General features: G+C 35.4%; 1 protein-coding gene across 7 annotated transcripts in view; it reads right to left on the minus strand.

Annotated features, from left to right (window-relative positions):
* cabin1 (calcineurin binding protein 1) overlaps nucleotides 1-15440 on the minus strand; it is a 127277-nt gene that overhangs the window by 12809 nt on the left and 99028 nt on the right. The window lies entirely within an intron of this gene.

Raw genomic sequence — 15440 nt, forward strand, 5'->3', positions numbered from 1 at the left:
CTACACGACAACAGAACCAGCTGTTGCCATAGCAACAGAGCCAAACCGCAGCCAATAGCTGATCAAACGACCACGCACTTCTTTCTGGAAAGCTTCGCTCCGTCTCTCTCTCAGAAGAGTTGGACTGGTGCGGATCACGTCTTTTTGGTTTTGTGCACTAATGTTCAGTAAAAGCTTCCAGTAGGAAGGAAGGAAACAGCAGCATATGATAAAAGGGAGAGCTCGATTTTTGTGGTGATTGCATGTATAAATCTAGGACAAAAATGTAAAAAACACAACACTCCAAAGTTCTGAAGGTCCCTCCTTTAATGCCTCTGTGAGATGTTTTTTTTTTTTTTATGTTTTATCATGCAGCAGGTCAGTTCTTGATTCAAAATATAGTAGCAGCATTTTTTATGTCTTCTGTGAGAATGTGAGTGGTTTCTCACTGCCAGTAGGCTGGGGTGTTACAGGTGGTTGCTAGGGAGCTGCTATGAAGTTTCTAAGTTGTTCTAAATGGTTTTAGCATGTTGCTATGTGGTTGCTAGGGTGTTCTGAGAGGTTGTTCGACAGTTTCTTATTGGCCCAAGGCAAAAGACACCACACCCAAGTCTCTATAAAATTCTGTAGGCGTCTCCTTCAATGCATCTGTGAGATTCTTTGCACATTTTATCAATTATTGATTCTATAGTAACGTTTTTTTTTTTTATTTTTTTATTTATTATTATTTAATATTCAGTGAAAATGTGAGTGGTTTCTCACTGCCAGTACGCTAAGGTGTTTGTCAGGGTGTTGCTATGAAGTTCCTGATTGTTTATAACAAGTAACCAAGCCTATCAGCTACGAGGTGAATCACAACACTACAAACTTTGATTTAAAGCAAAGTAGCATTTGAAAATCAGACAAAAAGGCAAAGGTACATGACAGTTTAGTGAAGGAAAGAACTACAATCCCATGAAGCACTGTGAACAGAATAACTGAGTTAAAAAAAATTATATTAAATGATATTATATATATATATATATATATATATATATATATATATATATATATATATATATATATACATACATATACATTATATATATATATATACATTATATATATATATATATATATATATATATATATATATATATATATATTATATTATATATTATTTTATATATTATATATATATATGCATGTAAATATTTAAGTATTTTGAGAGCTTAGAGATCGACTCAATATCGTCATTCGCAGTGCTTCATGGGAGTGGGTAAAGCTAGGGCTCTTTTGGCACATTTTGCTTTTTTTGACTCACTGATTGGTGTAATTTTCTGTAGAGCATCATGGGTAATGTATTTTTCCACCAGGAATTTCACTGTTAAACACAATAATTTTAAAACCAAGCTGAAATAATGTGGGATGATGGCTTCAACAGAAGCTAATACTATGTGATGTGACGTTCAGCACCGAAGCTTCAGGGTTCATTTTGTCATAACCACATGATCTGTGACGTCCAATGTTTCATTTTCGCACACAACCTCGTGACTGCTTCATATTCTGGTTCAAATAATGCGAATCCCTTGTGCAGATGTCAAGTGTCTTTTGCTTCTTTGATAAGAATAAATCATAATAAATATTTACAATATTTACAATGTGTAGTTATGTTCAGTTTTTATTGATTCTCGGTTCACAGACTCATTTATTCATACATTGTGCAAGTACCATTGTACCATTTCACCACAAGTGAAAGACTTATTTTATAGACAAAATATTTTCATTGCTTTATACGTTTTTTGTGCCACAAACTGATTTATTACATGACACAGTCCAAAAATGACTGGGTCGCCTGGGACGCAAAGACAGCTTTTTCTAACCTTTTGACCACAAGATGTCATTAGAGTGCACCGTGTTGAAAAGATTCGAGTACTGAACAGTTTTTCCTTCAGTTTTTACTTCCGGAACCTGAATGTTGCAATCTATACAATTCTAAATAAAAGAGCCAATCACCATTTGGCAGTCTTTGCACCACTGGAGCTGCCATTAAAGCTCTAGTTTCCATTGAAGGAGTTGCAAATATGGCTGCCAAGTGAACTGACTTTTCTTGAAAGAGACTTTACATTTATGCTTGCTTTTAAAAAAATATCTTTCCTGAACATGTGCTGTAGGAAGGAAGGATACTGACTGACATACTGACGTTCAATATTTGAACGTAAATGTTTGAGCAATAGTAGCAAGTCAGTTATAGTATCATTAACAAGCACCGCTAATACACATTTACCATGCCGGTTCACAAGTAAAAGCCTGTACAGACAAAGAACGGCAACTATGCGATAACATTATTATAAACGCACACTGTAGTTTTGTCGTCTGCCGCTTTAAATGCTCAAGCTCTTATAAGTCGGGTGGATTGTGATTGGCTGTCAATGTTTTTATCATTCATTAACAATATCGTTCCTCTGTGTTGCTATCGTTATAGCTCTGGTGTGGACTTCCATATTCTCCTAGAACTAGAACGATTATTAAAACTTTATAGTTAAAGTTATCTGGCTTTGTGTGAATGGGCCTCAGAGATATATGAACTCAGAGATATAATACTGAAAGAGTAGTTTATTACACTGATGAGTAAAATTTGATGACAAACTTTGATGTTAGCTTGACAAAGCCAAGTCTGAAAGTTTAAAATAACTTTGAATGGTTTTAAGTTTTTTTTTAAATGTTACTATACTTCTAACATGTTTTAAATTGTTGCTAATATTAATTAGTAGGTTGTTAGCATGAATTAACATGTTGCTAACATGATTTTACACTTTGTTAGCATGATTAAACCCTTTGCTAACATGAATTAGCATGATACTAGCACGTTTTATCATGTTGCCAACATGAATTAACGTTTTAACATTTCTAACATGAATAAACATGTTTTAAACACATTGCTAAAATGAATTAACATGTTGCTAATATGTTTTAGCACATTGCTAACATGTTTTAACAAGGGTTTATGGGATTTTCCTGAGGTTTAATTGTCATTTTTAGGAAAACCACAAGTCGGATCAGTTAGAAAAAATATAGCACACAAAGTCAGAAGAGTCTGGAGGTCTGACCTGAGTTTGGAGGTTGTAGAGTTAAAGCTCTAGTAGGAGTTAGAGTCAGAAATTTTAGTTTCAAAACTTTAAGTTTAAATACCTTTTCAGTAAGTTGGCTTTCTCAATAACTTCTAAATCTTTCTCAAGCCAACTTAGTAGTTAGCAACATGAGGTGTCTGGTTGAACCCACGGCACAGAGATTATTTACCAGAAAAACAAATATTCATCTCTCAACCACAATATCTAACCATTTGTCAACACTGTCTGTCCTCAACCTGCAAGGTTTGACCACTAGGGGGCCAAATGGTCACACTAAAGCAGAGGCTAGTCTGTATAGGAGGTGTAGAAATATACCACAGAAGGTGTTTGATTTAACTGTAGGCTTCAGTTACACATGTGTAGAGATATGCTGCGTGGAGCACAGGAGGTGCGTTGGCACAATCCTGTTACTATGGAAACAGTGTGCTATAACATACAAGCAGCACAACCATGTGTTCAGCCATGTGCACATGCTTCAATATGGGTTAACCCCCTAACATACTGTACACAAAAGCAAATTAGACAACAGTCTAAGTGATATGCCAATGAGGCTTTGTTTCAATTTTGATTTTAGCAAACAAATGTGAGTGAGTGTGACCTGCGATTTGCATAAGAGGCTAAATTTCATAATTGCAAGTAAACAGACTGATGGGGAGCCGAACAGTTTGTTGAGAAAGCAAATGGCTGATACAGTAATTATATAATCTTATAAACACACAGCCCAACATGAAGTAAACTGCCCCTAAATGGGTCATGAACGGTGTTGTTTTATTGTTCTATAATGTTTCCTGAGGTGCACTTATAATGTTAGTATGCTTTTTATATCAAAAATGGTCATAATTTAGAAATAAAAGGCATTTTTCCTACCTTGATTTTAGCCCTCTTGTTTGAAGGGGCGTGTCTGCTGTGAGACTTCAGTGTAAACGCCCATTGCTGTGATTGGCTGACATCTTTCCATTTGAAATAGCTAAGTAATACTCTCGAGAAAACTTTTAGCACGTTTTTACTATTACAGCTCTCAAGGTTTCCTAATCATGAAAAGTGTTGCATTACATTTAGATCGTGGCATGAAAGGTTGCAGAAATGTGTAGCCAATCACAGACATGTTGTTGAGAACATGAAAGCAGTGATCTCAAACTCAATTTCTGCCCACTAATGAATGCTTTCATCATAACTAACAGTGCAAATGCACTGTAACTAAAAGATTCATTAAATAAAACGGGAGTTTTGGTCCGAATCCGATAAACTCACTGATAAACTTGCGCTGTTTGATTGACAGCTCCAGCAATTGTAAAGGGAGCATTCTTTAATCGCTTTCTATATATAATTTAAGCACCATTTAAATAACAGATTATTTGCATCAGTTGTTCACTGGGTCTGGTGTCAATAAAAGCTTTTATTGGACTAACAAGGAAGTTTTCAGTTCTGAAACTTACAGGATATTTTCATAGTACGATGACCTCTTATACATCAAAAGCTCAAGGAAAAGTTGATTTCTCAATTCATGACCACTTTAAAATATGTATTTATTCAAAGTGGTGTCCTTCTAACCATAGTTACAGTTATTATTATTCCTGTAATTAAACTGTCTGAACTATTTAAACTAAGCAACAGAATGATCCAGAAAGAAGCATTTGAAAGATATCCCATACTATGGCCACGTTCACACAGCAGCAGAATACAGTTGTCGGTCCTCTATTTGAGTCCTTAATACAGTTGCGTTCACACGCAGTACGGTTATTTACAGGAGTGACAACCGCATTCTATAACCGAACTCACACCTGTAAATTTTCAGGACTCACAACCGCATTCTTGGACTAGTTGTCTGTCACGTCATACAGTGCGAGAGAGCTGCTCTTCTAAGGTGTTTTGTGTGTAGTTTGGCTTTCAGTAACTTACTGCGACAGAGATGTGAGCTGTGCGTCATCTTAAGGTGTTAGATCCAGTCACTGTTCTACCGGATCGGCTCATGTCAGTTCTTTTCAAATGCCGCTTTGTGCGCGAGATGTCGCAAAGGACATGACATGCGTGTGCAGTGGTTAAAGACTTGACTTTTCAGCGGTAACAATAACTGTAGTGACTAGATTTGAGTGGTGTTGTGGCTGGTTGCCATGAATCTGCTATTTCAATGCTGAGGAATTCTAAATCATTGCTATGATATTCTGGGGCAAGCTGCATAAACTTAGTCACCATATTAAGACTTTTGCTGCGTCCCAATTCGCCTACTTATACTACGTCCTAAAAGTATGTACTGTTTTTGTAAAGAAAAAGTACATACTTTTGAGTGTGTAGCAGAAGAGTATGCAAGCTTTGGGACATACTACCTCGTCATAATTGCGTCTTTAACGGACGTTCTGTCGCTTAGTTATGCAACCTGTAACTGTTTAAACTGTCCTGTCAATCATCTTGTCACAGTTAAAATCCTCAACATTCAATTAAATTTAATTTCCTAACATTTTGGAGAGAAATGTAGTCGCACGTTTACCTGCCAGTCATGGGTCTTTCATGCAGAGAACTCTCCTCATCTTTGCATAATGATGCATTTAAAAGTTTATGACCAAACGCATCATTATAAAAGTTCACAATACTGTTGCAGATGAAATATAATGTGGATAACATTTAATAAATATCTTTTCATCAGGTTATACTGATTATTAAACATTCAAGCCCCTTTATGTTAACCGCTCTAATCAAATCCTTGTCCACAGCGCAATGTGTTATGGGCAATATTAGCCGTTAGAAGTGTGCACGGATCTGCACTTCGAATTCTAACCAGAAAAAGTAGACCATCCGGGTATCTTTGGAATACTCATTTCAACATACTCAATTTGGGACATACTAATTCTTTTTTCAAATACTATTTAGGACGCATAGTATGAGAATTGGGACGCAGCATGTGTCTTAAGAACTAGTTTGACCAACTTGCAGTAATCAATGTTATTTTTCCAATTCAAATTACACCAATCTACCTTTTTATGTAACAGACTTTAAAAAATTAGGACCACTCTTCAAGAAAAACATTAGTGTCTTAACTTTTAAGACTAGTCTAAGTAGTTTATGTAACCAGCCCCAGGTCTGTTGTTATGACTCAGACCTTCAGGATGAGCAATATGACCAGTGGATCTCAATCTTTTTGACTCCAAGGCCTCCCATGGACCCTTTTCACATGTCCGGGGTTCTCAGAAGCGGAAGTCATCGTAGTTGGGTAAACTTCTGTAGCAGGGAATGGGAAAACAGTAGGGAAAACGCTCCAAAAGAGGCAAATATTGAAAACATTAAATACTTTATTAGATTTGCGATGTTAATATCTGTGGAAACGCGTCATCACAGTCTGTGAAAAGGGACTATTGTTTATAATAATATTTGAAGGCCCACAAACTCTTACTTTTTTGTGTGTGAGATTTAATGGATAAGGACGATGAGGATTTCAACCCGATATAATATTTCAGAGCTTGGTATAACTAGAAAAATGTAAATTCATTATAAAAATGTCCAAGGAGTTATAAAATGTTATCAATTTACATGAGATTTTCAGGTCTAGAAATCAATCTTTTAAAATTAGGCACCAGTGATAACCAGGTTTTCCAAGACAGAGGAAATCCTGTTTCTTTAAGCAAATAAAAAAATTGTTGCAGGTGTGAATTAAAATTAGAAATATATTGATTTTTAAGTGTTTCACCTTACTTGTTTTGGTCATCTTGAGATACTTTGGAATCATTATGATTTTTTATGTTTTAAAGAAGTCCCTTATGTTCACCATAGCTGCATTTATTTGATCAAAAATACAGTAAAAACAGTAATATTGTGAAATATGATTACAATTTAAAATAACGGTTTTAAACAGAAATCTTTTGTAATATTATAAAGTCTTTAGGGAAACTTTTATTCAGCTAGGATGCGTTAAATTGATTGAAAGTATTAATTTTTTATTTGACTTCTCCCCAAATTTTGAATGCCAGTGTATCATGGTTTCCACTAAAATATTAAACAGCATAAGCATACCTGTTCATCTGTATAACAATAAGAAATGTTTGCACCAAATCATCATATTAGAATGATTTCTGAAGGATCATGTGACACTGAAGACTGGAGTAATGATGCTGAAAATTCAGCTTTGATCACAGGAATAAATTACATTTTACAATATATTACAGTAGAAAACATATATTAAATAGTAATAATATTATACAATACTACGGTTTTTCCTGTATTTTTTTATCAAATAAATGCAGTCTTGGTTCAAAAACAATCCTTAAAAAAAAAAAAAAAATCTAAACCTTTGATAATTTTTTGATTTTTGTTTATAAAAATGTTGATAATTATTTTACAGAACAACAATAAAATTACAATGCTAACATTTATGGATGTCAATAGAGCTTTCATTTAGGCAGAAAACAGGGGAGACTTTAAACCTCTTTTACTGACAACAGCTTTATGATCGATTCTCATTACAAATTTGGGAAGACTGTTTGTTCAGAAACACTCATCAGCCAGTTATCGGCCAGTTGATAAGTATTAGTTTCATACACTCACCAACACTAATTTTTACCCACATTTTGCACTCAGCGAGTGTTAACTTTGGGTGTCCCGCCCCCAGCTATTAAATGGCACCACTAACTCAATTAGTGCTGTCAGAAGTTCTGAAATACATGAATTTTAAATGTATTTGAAAATACAGCATTTTTCCCCATCAGAATTACACCATTCACATGGGTAAAGCATGTAGGTATGAATACAGAAAAACCACATCCCAGAATTCTGACGCTTGCCTTATAGTAAACATCACAAATTGAAATCATGGTTACCATGGTAAATGTTTGCAAGGGCCATTAGCATGCATATGTTGTTGTTTGCAGTGAGGTTTTTTATTCCCATGCACAGGATAAAACACTTTCACATTCACCTGTGCATTGTAAAAAAAATCCTGTCCTCGCATGAGAGTTTGCAATAGTGGAACACATTTGCTCTCTGTTGGCTTTCTTCTGCACTCTAAAAGCCCCACGATGACTCAAATGACAACAAACAGCAAACAAATCCATTCATAACCCCTCAAAACAACAGCAGCTCTTCCTGTAGCCTTAAATGACAAGTCATTTCACATCACCTGCAGACGGAGAGAGTGAGCGAGAGACTCTTTGACTATGAGCACCAGACAACACAAAGAGACAGCAACCCACTAACAGGAAGTTAATGAACTCCAAACATGTTAATGGACCTTCAGCAATTGCAGCAATTGAGGCATTAGTGGTTGGATGCTGCACGTGAACTTCAAGAGAGACTGGCTTTATGACGAGAGGGGGATGTAGTCTAGTGCGTAGGCTCAGCTTTGGACGTCACGCTCCATGAGCGCTCAAGACATTTTGCGACCTTTTTTCTTGCCGGTGCGAGTAAATTTAGTTAGAGATCGCACTGGTGCCACCACCACATTGCCCAACTGATGAGAGCTGCCATTTCTGTTGCATATGAAAAGCATTAAATGGCAAACTAAATGAAATCTAAACGAAACCGTGCTTCCTGTGCAGCGCAGACAGTTTATCAGTTCAGACCAATATTAAACAGCGCAGCATGAGCTTAGCTTCACGCTGAAGCGCTCTGCATTTTTTACCTGTCGCTGAGAGTTGAAGAATTTTCAACTCTGGGTAAAATGCAGTGCTCATCACTGTAACTTTGTACCCAGCTGTCCAATCACAGTGGAGGAGGGGTGGGACAAATACAACACTGACCAACCGCCACATTCTGCTTGTACAACATCAACAGATGACAACAACAAGCATAATAATGGAACAAAATCATTTAAAACAAGAGCCAGAGCAAATGCTTTACATTGTATCAACATTTTTATATAGAAAAACTATCTGTGAAATGAGATAGCAGTAGCCCAACACTTCCGCGGATATTCCCTATCACTTTGGTGGACACACAGCCTAACTGTAACCATGGTATTGTGGCAGAAATAGTCTAATGTTTTTACATTATTCATCTCAGTGTTTCTACAACCTTTTGAGAGTGAAATTCAAGCATTTTTCAAGGACATTCAAGTGCTTCACACTTTTCCCAGCACTTCAAAGCACAAAGGAAGATGTTTAGCAGAATGTGCATGCTGCACTACAGAATGTGCACTACAGAAAAAGATTTCTATTTCAAATAAATGCTCACTCTAAAAAGTATTTCAGGGGATCTATTACCACACCTTAAATAAATGAATGGTTGCAAGTTAAAAATTCTAATTTATTGTTTTAATTAAAACTTTTAAGTTGCAAACATTATTCTGTTGACATAATAATGTTGATCATTACATAAACTTAATATTGGCTGTATTTCAAATGTCGCGTAAATTGCCGTCGCCTTTTTTTGTAGTTGTAGTAACGTAATGAAAAGAAAATGTGTTGATAACTTCAGAAATCAGGCAGTGGAGTTCTAGTTCCCAGCATGCTTTGCATAGGACTGGCAAATTTGACAATCTATAATAAATGATCTGTGGGGGATTTTGAGCTGAAACTTCACAGACACATTCTGGAGACACCAGAGACTAATATTACATCTTGTAAATGGGGCATGATAGGTCCTTTTCTTAACTGAAATTAAGTGTTAATTTATTTGTTTTTAGTGAAGGGAAAGACCTGTTAGTGTTTAATGCTGTCATGTTTGACATTTTGTTTGAGTTTCTGTAATGTTGAAGTTTTTGTGGTTATCATTGTGCAGAAGAGTAGAAACATGAAGGTAAACACTAATGACTGCGCTAATGCCAGTGACAATAATATCTTACTTGTTCATTAAATATACATGTTACTTAGGTAACACTTTACAATAAGGTTCATTAGTTAACATTAGTTAACTACATTAGTTAACATGAACTAATAATGAACAGCATTTATTAATCTTTAATAATACATTATTGAAAGCTTGTTAACATTAGTTAATGCACTGTGAACTAACATGAACAAACAATGAAGAACTGTATTTTCATTAACTAACGTTAGATTAGTAAATACAGTAACAAATGTATTGCTCATGGTTAGTTCATGTTAGTTAATACATTAACTAATATTTAACTAATGAACCTTATAGTAAAGTGTTATCGCAAATTTTTCTGAGTAATTAACTTAAGTAATAAAAAAAAAACATTTTTTTAAGTTCTTCTAACTCAATGTAGCTTGTTGGTGGAATGTAAATTAGCTCAAAATTGTCATAACTCAAAAAAAAAAATGATGCAAACTTATTTTTTTGTAGAGCCAACACATTATTTTTTAGAGTGTTGTTCTTTTGAACTTTCTATTCATCAAAAAATCCTGATAATCACAGAATCAGTTTCCACAAAAATATGAAGCAGCACTGCTGTTTTCTACTTTGATAATAATCAGAAATGTTTCTTGAGCAGCAAATCGGCATATTAGAATGATTTCTGCAGGATCATGTGACACTGAAGACTGGAGTTATGATGCTGACAATTCAGCTTTGATCACAGGAATAAATTACATTTTAATAAATATTCAAACAGAAAAATAAGAATTTTACTATTTCACAATATTACTCTATTTTTTGACCTGAGGGTGAGTAAATGATGACCGAACTTTGAGCTCCAGGGGAAATTCCCTGTAATAAATGTACTGTCAGACAGATGACTAATGGGTAATCAGTAAAACAGCTTACACAGTCTCAAACTGGATACAGAGAAACCCTCTGAAAATAAACACAGGTGGGTTATGATTGTACGGTGACTGAATTCCGTCATGTTTCAGTTTAATGGTTGTCTTGAGCAGGTTTGGTGCTCTGCGGTATCTAACATACACAGAAGCATTTCTGATGAGCACCCCCCACCCACTCACTCTCTCTCAAACCAGTGCATGAACCCACGCTTCCCACCGACAGGCGCGTTTCCTGTTTGACTGCTTGCTTCAGAGCGGCGTGACTTCTGAGGTAAACAACAAAGACAGGGGACCTGCTGAATAAACAAACCGCCTCAAACAGTCTGAGGAAAGAGGATGAATTCAGTTTTAGCCACTCTTTACTAAAGCTGTGAGAAGGGCACAATGGAAAGACCAGCAGAGAGCAACTGTTCTCGACTTGTTTCAAGTCAGTGGTTCAGTTAGTGATCGAGAAATAAGGCCATTCAGTGAGAAAGTGAGTTTTTAGACTGATTCAAACCAATAACTCCATTTAATTCAGTCTAATTTGCCAAAATGACATTTTAGGTTTGTGAGACTGATCTGTTTTCTGACTGGCATATGACAATAGTGTAATTATGATGCATATTAAAAAATATTCAACTCAATAAAACAGAGCTTTGTCACAATAAATGCTAAATAAAATATATAAAACAATATTTAATTACAATAATATTTTGGAAGTAAAACTATAAGGTGGGTGTCATGTTAGAACCATAATCACCAAAATTTCCATTTATATATAAACTACCTTTAAATAGTCTCGGGTCAGTGAGATTTTTTCTTTCTTTCTTTTTGTTTGTTTTGTTTATTCAGCAAGGACACATTAAATTGATCAAAAGTGACAGTAAAGACATTTATAATGTTACAAATGATTTTGATTTCAAATAAATGCTGTTCTTTTGCATCTCTTTCAATTAATCAAAGAACCCTGAGGAAAACATATCACGATTTCCACAAAAATATGAAGCAGCACAACTGTTTTTAACATTTATAATATTCAGAAATGTTTCTTGAGCAGCAAATAATCATACTAGAGTGATTTCTGAAGAATCATGTGATTTTTAAATTGTAATATTTCACTATTTAGTGTTTTTAATGTATTTTTGATCACACACACCTTACAGTTTAACTCCCAAAATGTGTTGATATGCATGTTTTAATATTTAATAAACCATATTTTTTAAATTGTAATACATTTTTTAACAGTGAGAAAAACAAATACAGATAATATGGCACAAACATTATCAGAATCACATCAAATAAGTACTAAAGCATTTCTGATCAACAATCTTTTTGAGAGATTCTGTAATTTTTTTGACAAAAAAAACCCCAAAAAACAAGTCAATATGTAATTTTAATAGCCAGCAGCTAACTTCTCCTTTTGTTTTATTATTCTGGATTCCTGGGTGAGGGCGTTTTTTTGTTGAGGTATCCAGTGTTTCTCTTTCATTGCATACAATTAGCAAGCTCAAAACAGAAAATTATACAGTGGAAACTTCAACAAAAAATAAATAAATTCCTGCACTACAGGAAACACTGACGAGAAAAGACGGATTACTGTTTTGTACCTGGCATTCAAATTGGAAAAATAGCCCTGACATTATCTTACAAAATTCTCCTAATCATATCGATGCAGATAAAAAAAAGCAGCATTATATAGAGCATCCCTCGCTGTGATGGAGTACTACGCGCTAATGGTGGACCAACATGATCGACCTGTCAGCTATCAGACAGAAAACATTGTAGTAATGGAGTATTAGAGCAAAGTAAGCGGCAGAGAAGATGAACAGATAGCATGAGTGACAGCGATGTGAAATGAAAGCGAGTGAATTGGGGGATGAGGAGGGGAGCTAGTTGAGTGGGTGAGAGATGGAGAGAGTAAAAGAGAAAGAGAGAGAGATGAGACGCGCAGCAGGGGCTCTTATATGTTTTGCCCAGACTAGTTTCTGCACACTAATGAATGGCTAATGAAAAGAGAGAATGCTCACGTACAGGAGCGAATGAGAGCTGGACATCAGGCAGATCTGTATGAGTCTCGCTGAATCAACCCCAGTCAACATCTGTCTCTCTCACACACTCTGGTATGTTTGGTATGGCATACATTCATGAAAATGTACATTACTGTCACTTTCGATCAGTTCAATGCTCAACCTTGCTGAACAAAAAAGTATTAATTTTTTTTAATGTTAACAACCCCTAACCTTTATTCTTATCCTGCAGAGCAATGACCAAATATGAAGTGCAGTAAACACTTGACATAACCTGGACAATCAACTGAAAGCATTAAGTAATATTTTTTTTTGAGGCTAATTAGAAAATCAGAAAAACATTAATCTGCAAACTTACGACACTCAAAGTTCAAAGCAAAGGGTGATATTTTCTTTTACAGAAATCACTTTTTAAGGACTACAACAAACGGCTGGTAGTGACTACAACAATGTTCTTCCTGGGTTAGTGACATCACAAATACCAAAATTTACATAAACCCCGCCCCCGAGAACATGCAACAAAGGGGGTGTGGTCATGTTTGGCTGCTTTAGAGAAGAGTTAGAGTTGTTGTAGTAGAGTTGACCATGCCGTCATTTTACGCCGGACTGCTTCACAAACGAGGCACATGCTAGTGGATGAGTTGAATCAACTCCACAGCAACTACATAAATTTATCCGCTAACAATTCAGAAACGTCCAGTTTCATTCTGAAAGTTGTAATTTTTTCCTGAGTCTCTCCATCAGTGTCGACTCCGGTTTGAACAATGTAAGGCTGAACACCGTTACTGACAATCCTCATTTTGGCTGCGTGAGATTCTCCAGCTTTGTTGTTGTTGAGCTGTTAAAGCTCCGCCCTCTTCTGGAAAGGGGGCGGGTAGCAGCAGCTCATTTGCATTTAAAGGGACACACACAAAAACAGCGTGTTTTTGCTCACACCCAAATAGGGGCAAATTTGACAATCTATAATAAATGATCTGTGGGGGATTTTGAGCTGAAACTTCACAGACACATTCTGGAGACACCAGAGACTAATATTACATCTTGTAAAAGGGGCATGATAGGTCCTTTTTAAAACTGAAAGATTTACTTCAACATAGGCATGTGACGGTATCAAATTTTCATGTTGCGATTAATTGATGAAGCTTTTATCAAGGTATGCGGTATTGTCACGATATTAAAATAAGTTGCAAAACCATTTTTGTCAGTTTAACAGGTTTAAGAACTCTTTTTGTAATAAAACAAAAACAACTCTGACTGAAAAACAGATTAAAATGCAAAAGAATTAGGCTATAAAGAACAACATATAACACTTTACTCTATTTAACTAAGATTGAGCAATAGCTACATTTGTTACAGAAAGTGTTATTTTTTGTTAATGTCAGTTTAGAAACACAACTGATCATTGTTAGTTTTATCTCAGGTTCATTAAATAAGTTATTTTGATTTTAGTAATGTTATTAAACAGTAACTAAGGAATTAACATTAATTAATAATAATTAATACTTTATACGTATTTTTATTGTCAGTTTAGTGATAATGAATTAACATGTTAACTAATGAAGCTGTATGTTTTCAAAGTTTTAATGAACAATAACAAATAATCACAACATTTCTAATCATTAGTGCATGTTGTAGTCCTGATTAAAATATAAAAATGTTTAGGTTTGAAAATAAATATCCTTTTAAGTCTTTTTTAAGTATTCAGTATTTGGTGCTGTGATGAACAACACTGAGATTACAAAAAAATGAATGGCTGTTTGAAGCATTTTAAAAACTTCACTAGCGCAGTTACTTTGTTTGCACGGTTTCCGTGGTAACTGCTGCACGCTGCTGTTCCATCAGCGCCCTCTGCTGTCAGAGAGTGAACGCGCACTTTCATTCAGCTCATCTCCTTCACTGGCTCCGCCATGTGCTTCTCGTGCACGTGTCCTTTTGAATCTGTATTCTGTGCATTCTGTGGTGTTGTGCATTTTATACAATTGATGGGTAAAGTTTTTTACCCATCTTTTTATACAAAAGATGGGTAAAAAAATTAATAATTGGTAATAAATTATTATTTACGGTATTCTGAAGTGCAGACGATTACAATATCGTGCATATTCATTATCGCGATTTATCTCATTACCGAATATCGGCACAAATCTACTTAAACAGATCCATTATTAACCAACAGAAACCTGGATATGGACATTTCATCTTCATCGTCAACAATGATGCGTACTACTACCTGACTATCTGTTTAATTTGCATAAATTTGTGCAAGACATTTTTTTTCTAAAAGAGTAGATAGTATTTAGTATGTAGTGAGTACGCAGTAAGCAGTATGTTAATATTCTTTTCCAAACACATCCTCCATCTCTCTCTTTGTTCTGCTCAACAAAAGTTTTCATTATCTGAACAGCGAGAGGAATGGAGGGATACTAGCAAAAGGTGCATAATTAATGCATCTAATAAATGGCTCAGAAAAGACAGAGGCGTGTGTGTGTGTGTGGGAGAGGAGAGAGAGAGAGAGAGAGAGAGAGAGAGAGAGAGAGAGAGAAGCAAAAAAAAGAGAGAAATGGTAGTACCACAGCCAAATGTGAAAACATCCAGCGAGTTTGCTGTGTTTCCAATAGAGTGAGCAGAGGGCAGAATATTGGATTTGCATTCCAGAGGGAAAAGCAGGAGTGAGTGTTATTTCCTGGAGTGAGACAGAG

Source organism: Chanodichthys erythropterus, chromosome 9 (genome assembly GCF_024489055.1).
Source record: "Chanodichthys erythropterus isolate Z2021 chromosome 9, ASM2448905v1, whole genome shotgun sequence".
Taxonomy (NCBI): domain Eukaryota; kingdom Metazoa; phylum Chordata; class Actinopteri; order Cypriniformes; family Xenocyprididae; genus Chanodichthys; species Chanodichthys erythropterus.